Source organism: Pteropus alecto, unplaced genomic scaffold (assembly GCF_000325575.1).
Source record: "Pteropus alecto unplaced genomic scaffold, ASM32557v1 scaffold131, whole genome shotgun sequence".
Classification (NCBI taxonomy): domain Eukaryota; kingdom Metazoa; phylum Chordata; class Mammalia; order Chiroptera; family Pteropodidae; genus Pteropus; species Pteropus alecto.
In genome coordinates this window covers 10,878,374-10,890,595 of record NW_006434709.1, presented here as the reverse complement: position 1 = coordinate 10,890,595, position 12,222 = coordinate 10,878,374, and positions in this window count along the sequence as shown.

The window sequence follows — 12,222 nt, the reverse complement described above, 5'->3', positions numbered from 1 at the left end:
GATCCCTTCATATACTTATAAGGCTGGGAGATGATGAACATTCTTTGTCACAAACAGTAGCATCCACAAATGTATGGGATATGGAATCCCAGCTTTTGCTGTAACAGTAGAACTGAGATGTTGGGAGTGTCCTGGAGCCCAAGGTTAAAAGTGCTTGGTCTTGGTGTAAAGACTATGCACTCAGACTTACAATCAGACAAACCTGCTAAAATGCCACTGGTTACCTGCTGTATGCCTTGAGTCAGTTACTTAATAGCACTGAATTTTGGTTCCTCTTCTGAAAGATGAGAATTATAAGAATTCACTCCTGTGTTACTATAAGTATTTTGTGAAACAATATTTGGACAGTGCTCAGCCATGTTACTAGCACATGGGAAAGATTCAGGAAGTGATAGCTTCTAGGACCGTTGTTATCATTCATACATTTTAGAACCTACCAATTTGCATTATCTGGCTTGTTAATTTTCTTTCTTTAGCAGTCTAGTTCTCAAAGTTTTCTTTTTGCTTTTTTTTCCTTCTAAATGTGTGTGTGATTTTTAGGTATATGATCATAGAAGGTAAAAAACCTTTACCTCATTTTTAGTTTCTGCTCACATCCCATCTCATTAAACTTCTGCAACTGAAAAGGTATAATGGAGGCAACCAGAGTGAGTAAAGGGGTAAAGGGACTTGATAACAAGATTCAAGAAAGTGGACTTCTCAACAAACTCAGAATTTAACATGAAGAGAGTTCTCAAAGCTTGGAAGATGAAATTTAGGGGAAGAGGATTTGAGATATATTTTGCACAGTAGCTATTGAAATTATGTAACTTTATTCTAAAAGATAGTATATTTTGAAACAATTTAAAGAAGTTTTGAACTTCTTTTATATGGATTTTAGATCACATAAGGTTAGCAACTGGTATTTAGCAGGATTAAGGGTCATCTTAAATGTCAGGGAGGTCGAGTGGGATAGTGGCTGCAGGCTTGGGGTCAAGAACAAAGACGGGTACATGGTGCATAAACACTTTTGATACCTTGCCAGAATGATTCCAGAGGCAGACTGCCTGATTGGCTAGACTACTGTCAGACCTAGTATGTGTTACATTTCTGATATTCTTAACAGACTGTCCATTGGATTATAACCAGGTTATTCTTTCAAAATAATCCAAGCAGGAGTCTATAGGCACATAGTCCTAGTGGACATTACCAAAAATATCCTCACTTATCCGTGGTCTCTGAAAGCAAAATGCAATACAAACAAACAGTTTGATTAAGAGCGGAGGAAATCCTGCTGCATTAACATGCTAGAATTAAAAAAAAGAATTCAAAATCTGTGTAGTGCCCATTTTCATATTCGTTCTGGCAATGTAAGAAATAGGTTGTCCCACCTCTCCTTCCATTTTTTTTTTTTAATATATGTGTTTTGCTCATCCAAAACTGCCTCTTTGGAATGACTGACTTCTTTGATGCCTCTGTGTTTCAGTACAAATTTTGTTGCCTACAGTCTACTTCATGGTGTGCCTATGAGAGGTGTGCTCCTTTTCTTTACATAAAATTGTAAACAGCCGAATTATTTTTGGATAAATAGAATTACCAACTAACAAAAATTCCAATCTATGAGTTATTTTAATCTAATAATTTTCAGTTTTTTAAAAAATATTTTTTCAAACATATCTCTTTTAAGCTGATGCTATTCAGGGTTTCACTTTGTAAAGGACCAGTATTAACGCTGGGGAACTGGTAAAGAGACAGAGTGTATTTAGCCTAGGAGAAAATATTATAGAAATGCAGTTGCAAGGCCCGGGTTATAATCTCTTTTCTGCTAACAATTTCCAAATTTACCTTCTGCAAGTTACTTAGCTTCTTTAGTTCTTAGTTTCTTCATTTGGGAAAACATAGAAATAATATCTGAAATGTCCACCATTTCTAAAATTCTATAATTCTATGGAGTTTTTTTGTTTGTTTTTGTTGCTGTTTACTATAATTATTAAAACCATCTTATTGAATAAAACCTACTTTGAGCTCTACTACTTTAAATCAACGCAGCATGAGACAGTGGAAACAAATCACTAATACAAATTCAAATGGAAAGAAAACCAAATTGAACACCACTCCTTCTGGTATATAGAACACAAATTATACCGTGTTGCTCCTCTGCTCAAGGAACCTTGGTTGGCTCTTCTCTGTGGTTCACACAAGTTGGTCCCAACCTTCACCTCCAGCATCATGTCTCCCTCTCCTGCCTCCAGCACACTGTATGCTCTGGACCAGTTGAACAGCTTGCCATTCTCTGAATATTTCATATTTTTTGGCTCTTTTATGCTTCCATTCCTTCTGTTGAGGGCATTCTTCCACCTTCTTTGTTGCTAGTCATACTGTTGTATTTCCATCTTGACTGACTTTAAATTTTTTGTAATATTCATCACTTACTAATTCCTTTATTATACACCTATAGCCCCTTGCTAAATTTTTTTTGAAATGAATATCTTGCATCAACCCCAATACTTTAGAACAGTATCTCACACAAATATTTGTTGAATACATAACTAGCTATCCAGAAAGTGGGGAGTGATTCCAAACCTATGAAATACATTGTTCTAGAAGCCAACAAAGTAACTTAGAATTGATGGCTTTTGTAGAAGAAAGATGTAGTAAAATTATTTTGAAATTCTTTTTTCTGGATTTGGAGGCATAGCTGATGACTTGCCATCTTATCCTGAATTGGGTCACTATCAGCAACTCTGATGTGATGGCTAGAGGGTCCAAATTTCACATTTTTTCCATTGATTTTCTGACTTATTGAGACACAAGAATTTCCTGAAGGTTTTTCTGATAATTTAGTTCATAAATATAATATTTAAATTAACATCATGGTAAGCTACTGCCCCTAGAATCTGGGAAGACAAAATTTCCTTGTCTAGTTGATGGAGAACAGAAATCTTGAATCCTAACCAAAGAGATTAACTGAATATATTTCTCAGTGAATGATGACCATTTGTGCTAGCATCCATCATTAACAAGGAACATTTGATGTGCTTAGAAAAAGCCAGATTTGGCTGTGACTTTCCCTGCAAAAATAGCAAGAGAGCAGGTAAATGCTAGTATTGGATCTGGGTATCTCATAAATTCTTTATTTTCCATATTCCAGTGGTCTCCATAGTGTCTTTTGTAACTACTGGACTTCAGTATTAATAGTGAGGTGGCCCGTTGGATTCCTGTATCTATTTCTTGGGTACTTCATTGGATAAGGGTTATTCAGTCTTTAATACTTCTTCACATGCACCAAATATCTTGATATTGAGTGAGGTAGGATTAATTGAAACATTATTATTATGTTTTACTATAGCATGTGTTTGTACTTTATCAAGCATCAAGGGTAACTTCTCCTCTTCCCCTTCCTCCTCCCCATCCTCTTTCTCCTTAACACTTTGTATTCAGTTTGCTCCGAGGAAAAAGGATGCTGCTCAGATTCTGAATGTCAGAGGGCTGGCAGATCAGCAACGAACACGTCACTATGTCTCAAAATGTTCATTTTAAGGACCTTCTTAAGACTAGGGTGAGGGCTCTGTTAATTGCTTACACAAATGTTGATGACCAGTTTGTTTCTTAAACTCTATCATAACTTTGATGCTAGAAGATTTAATGCATACATATCAGCAAGTAGATAAGAGATGAGCAGGCCTTCAAAATAGATCTTCATTAGGGCAAAAGAACCTCTGAACAAACCTCATACATTGGCTCGTATAAAGCAATTTAACAATAAAAATTTAAGGATTAAAAATAGTAAAGGAGAACCATTTATGTACACAAAACTTAAGGAAGAACTCTAATTTTGGTCTCATCTCAGACATTTGGCCCCTAAGGTATTTAAATCAATCTTAGCATTCTTGCGTATCACAAATAGATAAAATAATACACGAATTATAAAGTGTCTGGGTGTTCAGAACACATCTAGTGCAACAGCACTAGAAAAGCAACTCCACTTTGTATTTCTACTCAGGGACACAGTGCCCTGAGCAGGTCTGCATGAGAGATCATCGACCCTTCAAATAGCTGAGGAGTGTGGAAACCTTGAGTAGTTTGAGTAGATGGTATTTGACCAACTCTGTCCTGTCCTTTTCAATAGTGTCCATTTGTGAGTCTCGAGCTGTCGTTTAGCCTGGTGTTTCCCCCACCTTATTTAAGGTTTGCACTTGTTATATTGCATGTCCGTTATTCACCTTAATGTTGTTCTCCCTAAGGTTCTCCGTGGCCTTGAAAACCAGTGTCTGATGAATAGTTTGTTTGCCCCTTGTTCATTTTTGCCAACTTGATTTTTGGCTTGTAACTATAAATAAAGATGCACCTGTCTGAATATGAATTAATTTAGAGATGCTCATATAATGCTGTACCTTCGACAATGAAAGGATTTGGAGAAGCAGTCTGAATTACTAGGGGCTCTGAAAATTCCATCGATTCTTTTAGCTGACATTATGTGGTAAATTAAAGGCTTCTAAAACATTTCAAAAGAATTTTTTTTTTTGTAATTGGCATCCACATTTTATAATATTTTCCTAACATAAATGTAGTAACCTGACAATTGGGAATTTTCTGCTCCATATATCAGCATTGAACCAGTGACTGGGCAGTGTTTAATATATTTCTTTTTGACCCTTTCTCTAAGTTTTTGATGGCTTTGTTTGATCTGACACTTCACAGGAGTCCCTAAAACATCGAGACTTGTGTAATTCATATATCACAAGTGACAGTTCCAATGGACAACATATTATGTCTGACTCTCTATTAGATCTGCTATAATTTGTGGGCCTGGTGATGAATGGAGAGAGGGGTGCTCCATCCAAAGCTCCATCACCGTCAATCACACCTGGAACCGGCATAGACACTAATTAGAGGAAACCTAAAGTGGAATGAAAATAACAAGTAATTGAATCACAATCTTCAAGTAAGCTTTAATCCAGAAGCTACTGGGCTGCAGAGTGATCGGCTGTGGTTTTATTCTCCTTGCAGCGTGGAGCCATCTTGCCTTCTCTGAGCAGTTGAGACAGACTTTGCTCCACACTGCCTGCACCCATACGTCCACGTGTGTCTCCTCTGGTGCTTAGAAGAAACATCAAGGTGCCGCATTTCTTCTGGCTCTAATCTGTTCTGAAAGCTATGTTCTTGCCACTGAAGCAAACCAATTAAATTTGTTTTCATCTATTAAAAGAGAAAATGACTTAGACTAGGTTGCTAGAGAGTTCTCTGAAAACACAGTCTTATCTTCTTTGGGTTATATAAAGTGCTTCTTAGCTTTCAGCACGCATATGAATTATCTGATATCTTTTTTCGAAATGCAGATTCTGACTAAGTAGATCTAGGGTGGGGCTTAAGTTCTACATTGCTAACAAGCTGCAGTCCCCAGGCCACACTTTGAAGAGCAAGGTTCTAAAAAGAACTCATTGAAGTGAATGCCTGAAGGTAGTCTGTGCCAGCCCCTGAGCTGAACATAGTGAGGAGTCTGGAGTTGTTTACATTCCAGTTAGAAAAATGTCTACTGTAGCATGTGTCCTGCTTATTTCCATTAATGAGTACTGAACTTCATTATTGATCTGACCAGCATTGAAGAGTCAGACTTCATCCCTGAATGAAAGGCTTCAGCACATTCTGAACCCTGAGTCACAACTGCAAGAAAACCACCCAACAAAGGAGATTAATTTCACCCCCTTCCTTATTGACCCTCCACTTGGGGAGCTAGTATTTCTGGCCCTGAGCCAGCTGATCTCATCTACAACAAATTGAGCTGACAGTTCCTTCCAGCAATAAACGCTGTCTTGGAGCCAAGGCAACATTGATTTAATTTGATTCAAAAATCTCACTGGCCACAATTTTACAGATTCCTGGGGGAGAGCCTCCCCTCCTGCCAGGGTGCCGTGGCCCTCCTTTTCCTTCTCCATCTTCACTGATGCTGCTGGCCAGTGGGTTTGGAACTGCTGCATAAGAGATGGTGGTGAGATGGGCATTGACTAAGGTGAATGGACTTAGATGAAGGCAGAAGGGACCAGGATGTCCAGTCAGAGAATAAAGAACAAGGGCTGGTGGGAGCAGAGATTGAACAAACACAGGAAAATAGTCACCTGTGGATTTGAGAGCATTTGAAACATTTCATACTGTGTATATTTCCCCATGGAGTATAAAGGCTGTAGACAGCAGAAACACAAGAACTCCAAAAATGGAGGCGAAAAGGAGCCTTTATTATTCTCTGTGTTTATTAGAGGTTGCAAAACTAAACTAAAGCCATGGAGTCATGTTCTAAGTAGTGGTTATATACAACATGGAAATGGATTCAGCAATTGGAATGTATGGCTAAGAGGAAGCTGCTGGCTGGTGGTGCCCACGAACCCAGTGAATTTTTACTGCTTCTAGGCCCGGGATTCATGAATTCTCTGAGTTTCTAGGAATCCTGGAGTCTCCTGAAACCATACCTGGTATTTTGCATGTACGAGCATTTTTTTTTTTTTTCTGAGATAATTTCCTTTTCTTATTTGTTTGTTAGGATATCAAAGTTGTTTGTCATCTAAAAATGGCTAAATAAAAGCACTGCTCTAAGAAGCTGTAGAGAGAAGGAAATTTTGGCTCTACCCTGTGATATCCAGTGCATTCTTTTGTGCTCCAAACTTGATCAGAAAATTGTTTATAATAAATTAAGGAGGAGATGGAATCCAGTAGCAAGAACTAAAACTGACACTGGTTTGTGTGCCTCAGATGAACCATCTGGGCTAAGGAGTGTTTAAGAGGTGAGGGTAAGAAAGGAACATCTAAAGGAAACTCGGGCCCAGAACAGTTTAAATGATTCACTTACTGTATTCTGGCAGAGCTAGAATGAAAACCTGGGTCTCCTTACTCTTCGTCTAGTGTACATTTGCATTCACCTAATGTTCTAATTCAGCCCTCACTCATTCAAAAAGTGCTCTAGCCCAGTTTTCTATTTTAACTCTGCATCTTCCATAAAGACCCTGAGTACTACCTGTCCTTAGCATATACCCTTAGAACCAAAATCACCTAGTGATTTTTAGTTTTCTTCTTGCTTTATTTTACAAAAACATAGTAAAGTTTAAAATATTGTTTTTCCTTTTCAAGATCTTTCTCACTTTGCCTTTCAGTCAAAACTCCATTCTAATATTTCGCAATATCATAAGAATACAGAGGGTTATAAATCTGTGCCTGAGTCTTCATTACACGTATTCTATCCATGTCTGTATATTCTCTAGTCCCATCTGGGTTCATGCAGTTGCATTATGCACTCTGACATCCATGTCATGTCATGTTTATCCAACTGTTTTACTACTAGTCAAAATCAAAAGTTTTTTTCTTCCTCAATTCTCCCAGCAGGACCTTCCCAGCTTAGAGAAAATGAAGCTGTCGGCTATCAGTTTATACATCATCACCAACAATAAACATGCCAGGATCAGAACCTGCATTTTGTTATCTGACCATTGTTGATGGCAGGGGGGAAAAAAGACAGCTTAATTTTCATTAGCTAGGCTGACCCCCAGCCCTGGGAGCAGTGGGAAAAATATGCATTTTGACTGCAAGTAAACTGAGGAAACATGACATGGAGTCAGGGAGGGATTGTAGATCTGTCCCAGGGGAGTCATTTTTTAACAGACCGACTTTTGGCATTTGAGGAAAATCTCAACAACTCTCTGGATAGAATTTTTATAACTGTCCATTTGGCAGGGCTGACATGTGACTTAAAATAGTACTCCTATTTTATTTTATATGCTCTGGCTTTTGTATACAAATGGTCTCATTTCCTGAGGCCTGGAAATGGGGACTTTCCCCCCCTTCTCCCTTGTCTTACTCCACTTTGTCTGTGGCCTCTAACAGAGTGGCTGGCACAATAGGTGTGTAATAAATATCTTCCAAAAGCATGGAAGCTGCCTTTTATTTGCCATGTGGTTCAGGAAAATGAGCAGGCTTTAGATATCAGATAGGTCTAGGTCTCAATTTGAAACGTCACTCACTGATTTAATCTCAAGGTTCTCATTTTTATCATGGGTGTAAGACCTTCCTCCTTGAGATGTTAGAGGTAAATGAATTAGCATATGTATAAAATGCTGGTGTGTAACAAGTTCTTGAAATAGGTTAATTCCCTTTTCTATTTTGGTTCCTTCTTTTTGGTATAAATGCTGGGTGTTCTGTAATTAAATATAGAGCAAATTCAATACAACTTTTACATGAATCTTACAACCTTTCTTTTGAATTTTCTGTGTGATAAAGAAGGAAAAATAAGAGCATTGGAATCAGGTAGACAGAAAGCCCATTTTCTTCTTTATAGAGAGCTCAACTAAAACAAGTCTTAATACTGTTCTTCTATTGTGTTTTCAATTAAAGATAATGCTTGTGGATCTAACAGATGGACAGACGAGCCATATTAAATAGAACATTGGGTGGTCTCAGGAGGGTGAAAAGTATGGGGGAAAGGACCAAAGTGTTGGTCAGGAAAGAGAGAAGAGCAAGGCCCAGTGGGTGAGGGTTTGTCAAGCAGTATGGACCCTTCGTTGTACTGGGTGGAATGAAACACCACCCTTGCCTGTTCACAGTGCTGCCTTTTTGCCCCTGTGAACTGGTTGCCACCATGGCTGTTGTCTCTGGGCTGGGATTTTCAAGGTTAAGATTCAAATCTCTTCTTCTCTTCCTCTTTAGAGCCATATTAAAGGCACCAGGAGGGTCTTGTTCCCTCTAGCCCAGAGTAAGATGAAAGAACAAAGGAAATTTGATTTCATGGCTGCAAATTGAATTTTCTTTATTAGGTCCATTTTTAAAATCCTGGAGTAGGAGATTCACCTGGACTTGGGAGCATTTCACTAGGACATGGCTTAACTTCCTAGGGTAGAGAGTTGGAATGTCACTTTGCAGACTTGGGGGACATATTATAAAGTGTGTGTGTATGTGTAGGCAAAAGATTAAGGAAATATTTTCAATAAAGAAGGTTGAAATGTCTATTAATCATTGCTAGTAGAACAACAATCTACTTTTAAGGATAGTTTCAATTCATTTCAACAAGTATTTGTCGATTGCCTACTATTTTCAGGACAAGAGCAAAGCGTTTCCTGCTCTTTTGGGTCTGGTATTATGGTTAGGCAGATCCAACTCACACAGGAAAATGTTCTTTTTTTAAAAAAAAGCAGAAATAAAGCACTCAATTGGCCATAAGTAGGTGGTCTATAAGTTTCAATAGCTATGGCATGATGTTAGTCAGAAAGGTCAATGACCAGTACTGACCAGAGAGAGCAGTCAGAGAGAGGTTCTTGGAAGTGGATTTCATACCAGGATAATAAGCAGGGGGGTACTCCTTACTATGGCTTACAAGATGAAATGTCTCGCTGCTTTTATTTACTCTTCCTTGTCAGGTCATCATGTGCCCTGAGAAAGAATTGCAGTTCTTCTCATGTGCCATATTCCCTCATGTCTGTGCATCTTTGCCTATGTACTCTCTCTGCTCAGAAGTCTCCTTTCTTTATTTGTTCCTTTGATTATTCATTTACACATAAACTGGTTGAATTCTACTTTCTTTCAGAACACATGTTATATGCCACCTCCTCCAGGAAGTCTTCCCAGAGAACTGCCCTCTCTGTCCCCCAAATACCTCTAGCCCGAGTCACATAGTACTGTACATATCACACATATAGTGCGATGAAGACAAATGCTGTGTCTCTGATCAGACTCTCAGCTCTTCAGTATAGTTCCTCTGTGTCTCCCTGCCTCTATGGGTTTGCAATCCATAGCCAACTCAAGTAAAGTATTTTGAATGAATGAGTAAGAGATTACCAGGAAAAAAAAGTCATGAACATTTCATTACTACTTCGGCTGCACTCTCCTAGGAAGAAAATTTATGTGGCAAAGAGTCCCATTTCAGAATTGGAATCCCTAGTGCATATCTCATTTCTGAAAATTATGCCTTGACTGGCACTGATTCCTGTGCATCCTGAAGAAGAACCCTGTTAGCATGGGCCACAGGTGACCGCATGCCCTGGCTCTCCTGCTGGCAGCTGGCATGGCTCCATGTTGCCTCCAGGAGTGAGAATGGGAGGCCGGCTTCTTCCAGCATGAATGAAGGATTCTGGCAATGCTTACTAAACAAAACTTGGGGTCCATTTGGAGGCTGACCTCCCTGAGTTGTGCAGCACATGCTCTGCTGGGGGATGGGTGCTGTGTTTAGTGTTCCATTTTCCCTGCAAGAGGTGCAGAGATGTGAGGCCAACCAGAGAGAGGTTAAAGAGATGTGGGAGCCTTACAGCTGGGGATCATTAACAACAATCAAGACCAACATAAAAAGGCAGCAGGACTTCCCTCCCTCTTGGCCTTGGAAGCCATCTGGATAGAAGAAATTTGGTTTAAACTCTGGTAAGGGAACTTTTTAGTACTCTGAGATTATTTTTTTAACTTCTACATAGAAGTCCCTTGAATCCCTAAAATCTGTTTCTCAAAACCTCTTACTAGCAAATCTGCTTCCCTTTAGACCAGAGCAGATGGTGACTAACTGCATAAACTATGCACATATTACCTTTCTTAGAAATACCTGTAGGCCCAGAGGATCTTTGCACACATTCTGAAAACCATGATCCTGTTCTAATCAGAACTAGGCAGGATTCTTTGACTGCCACACCCAAATACCCCTACTAAGGCCCATCCTCTGCCACAACTGATTGAAACACAGGTAGCCTCCTGACTCTGGGGTGGTCTAGTGGTCTACAATAAGACCTAGCTAGGTCAATTGGATTTTTTTCCGTAGAGAACTGGAAGCGGGAACAGATAGAATTTAAAGTCTACGGTGGATCTTTGAGATGAAAGGTCAAGGTTGTATAGAATTAATGCTGGGACTGCTTTCTTAATATCACATGCATACTGATGTCACGAAGAGCTGGGCAGTTAATACTTGAGGAAGCAGCTGAGCAAAGGGGATGGATCAAAGTGTAGAGAGAAGTAAAGATGAAATCCCACAGGCCTTTAAAAGGATGGAAGACGTGGTCCCAGTTACTGCATTCTGGTTTCCAAGTCAAGGTCAAACTCTTCGGTGTCTCCTGTCATTGAATACCCTAATGTCCATGACATCATTGTACCTTTATAACTCTCCATTTGCTAGCTTGAGAGTCTTCATTCCTAGAAATGGAAAATGTCCCAAACGTATCCTTGTTGGGCTTGGCATGACAGTGGAACTTATATTGCTTTATCTAAATAAAAACGATTTAGATGAAAGAGGTCTAAAGGTGGCCAACCCCCAATGCCTTTCCTTACCTTCATAATCATTACTGTAGTTTATAGCCCCTGGAACCCACTGATTCTGTCTTAGTTTTCTTTCTCTCTCAGGCATCTGCAGTATGCAGCAGTTTGGGCCTTAATGGCACTCGGTATCGCAGTAGTCCCTAATTGTTCTAGACATGTAGTGTTTTTGTTGAAATTGCTTAAACAATAACTAGCAATATGTTTCATGCTTCTCTGACACTCCCCTCATCACTCAGTTATTTGGCACAATGCAGGCATCCAGCAACTATTCCTTGACATGGAAAGGTAGTGATGCCGACTCATGTTTTCCTCTTAGATATTGGTGAATAAAGGAAACAGCCCTAGTCCCCTGCATAATTTGCTTTTGAAATGAGTGCTGTAAAACCAAGGATGGAAGCTCAGTTTCACTTCCTGCTTTCATAGTTGATTTTCAGAGTGTCAGAGAGGCCAGTTTGATGCGGGAGGTCCAGGGGTAGGGAACATTCTACAGCCTTGAAAGAATTTTCTTTTTCTTTTTCACCCATATAAAGTAGCGTTATCATTTTTTAACCTGCTTATAAATGAAATGTTCGTTTACAACACTCAAGGCCTTGGTATTATCATTCTCTGTCTAGAATGCTCTTCTACCTGTGATGCTCATGGCTGAGCCCTTCGTTTCGATCAGGGGCCCGTTCAAATATCACCCCTCTGAGAGGTCTTCCTTGACCATCTTAAGTATAACAGCTCAGCAGTTGTTCTCAATCACTTTTCTCTGCTTTAATTTTCTTTATTGCATAGATCACCTGCTGACCTTAAATTCTATTTTTATTTGTTTATTCCTTGCCTTTCCCACAACATTGTTAAGTCCACAAGTGCAGTGAGTTTGTTTTGTTCTGGGTCATACCTTCAGTGCCTAAAAAATGCCAAGGACATGGTACCAAAATAGATATGTGGAATGAATATATTAATGAATTGTAAAAATTTAAAGACTTTATA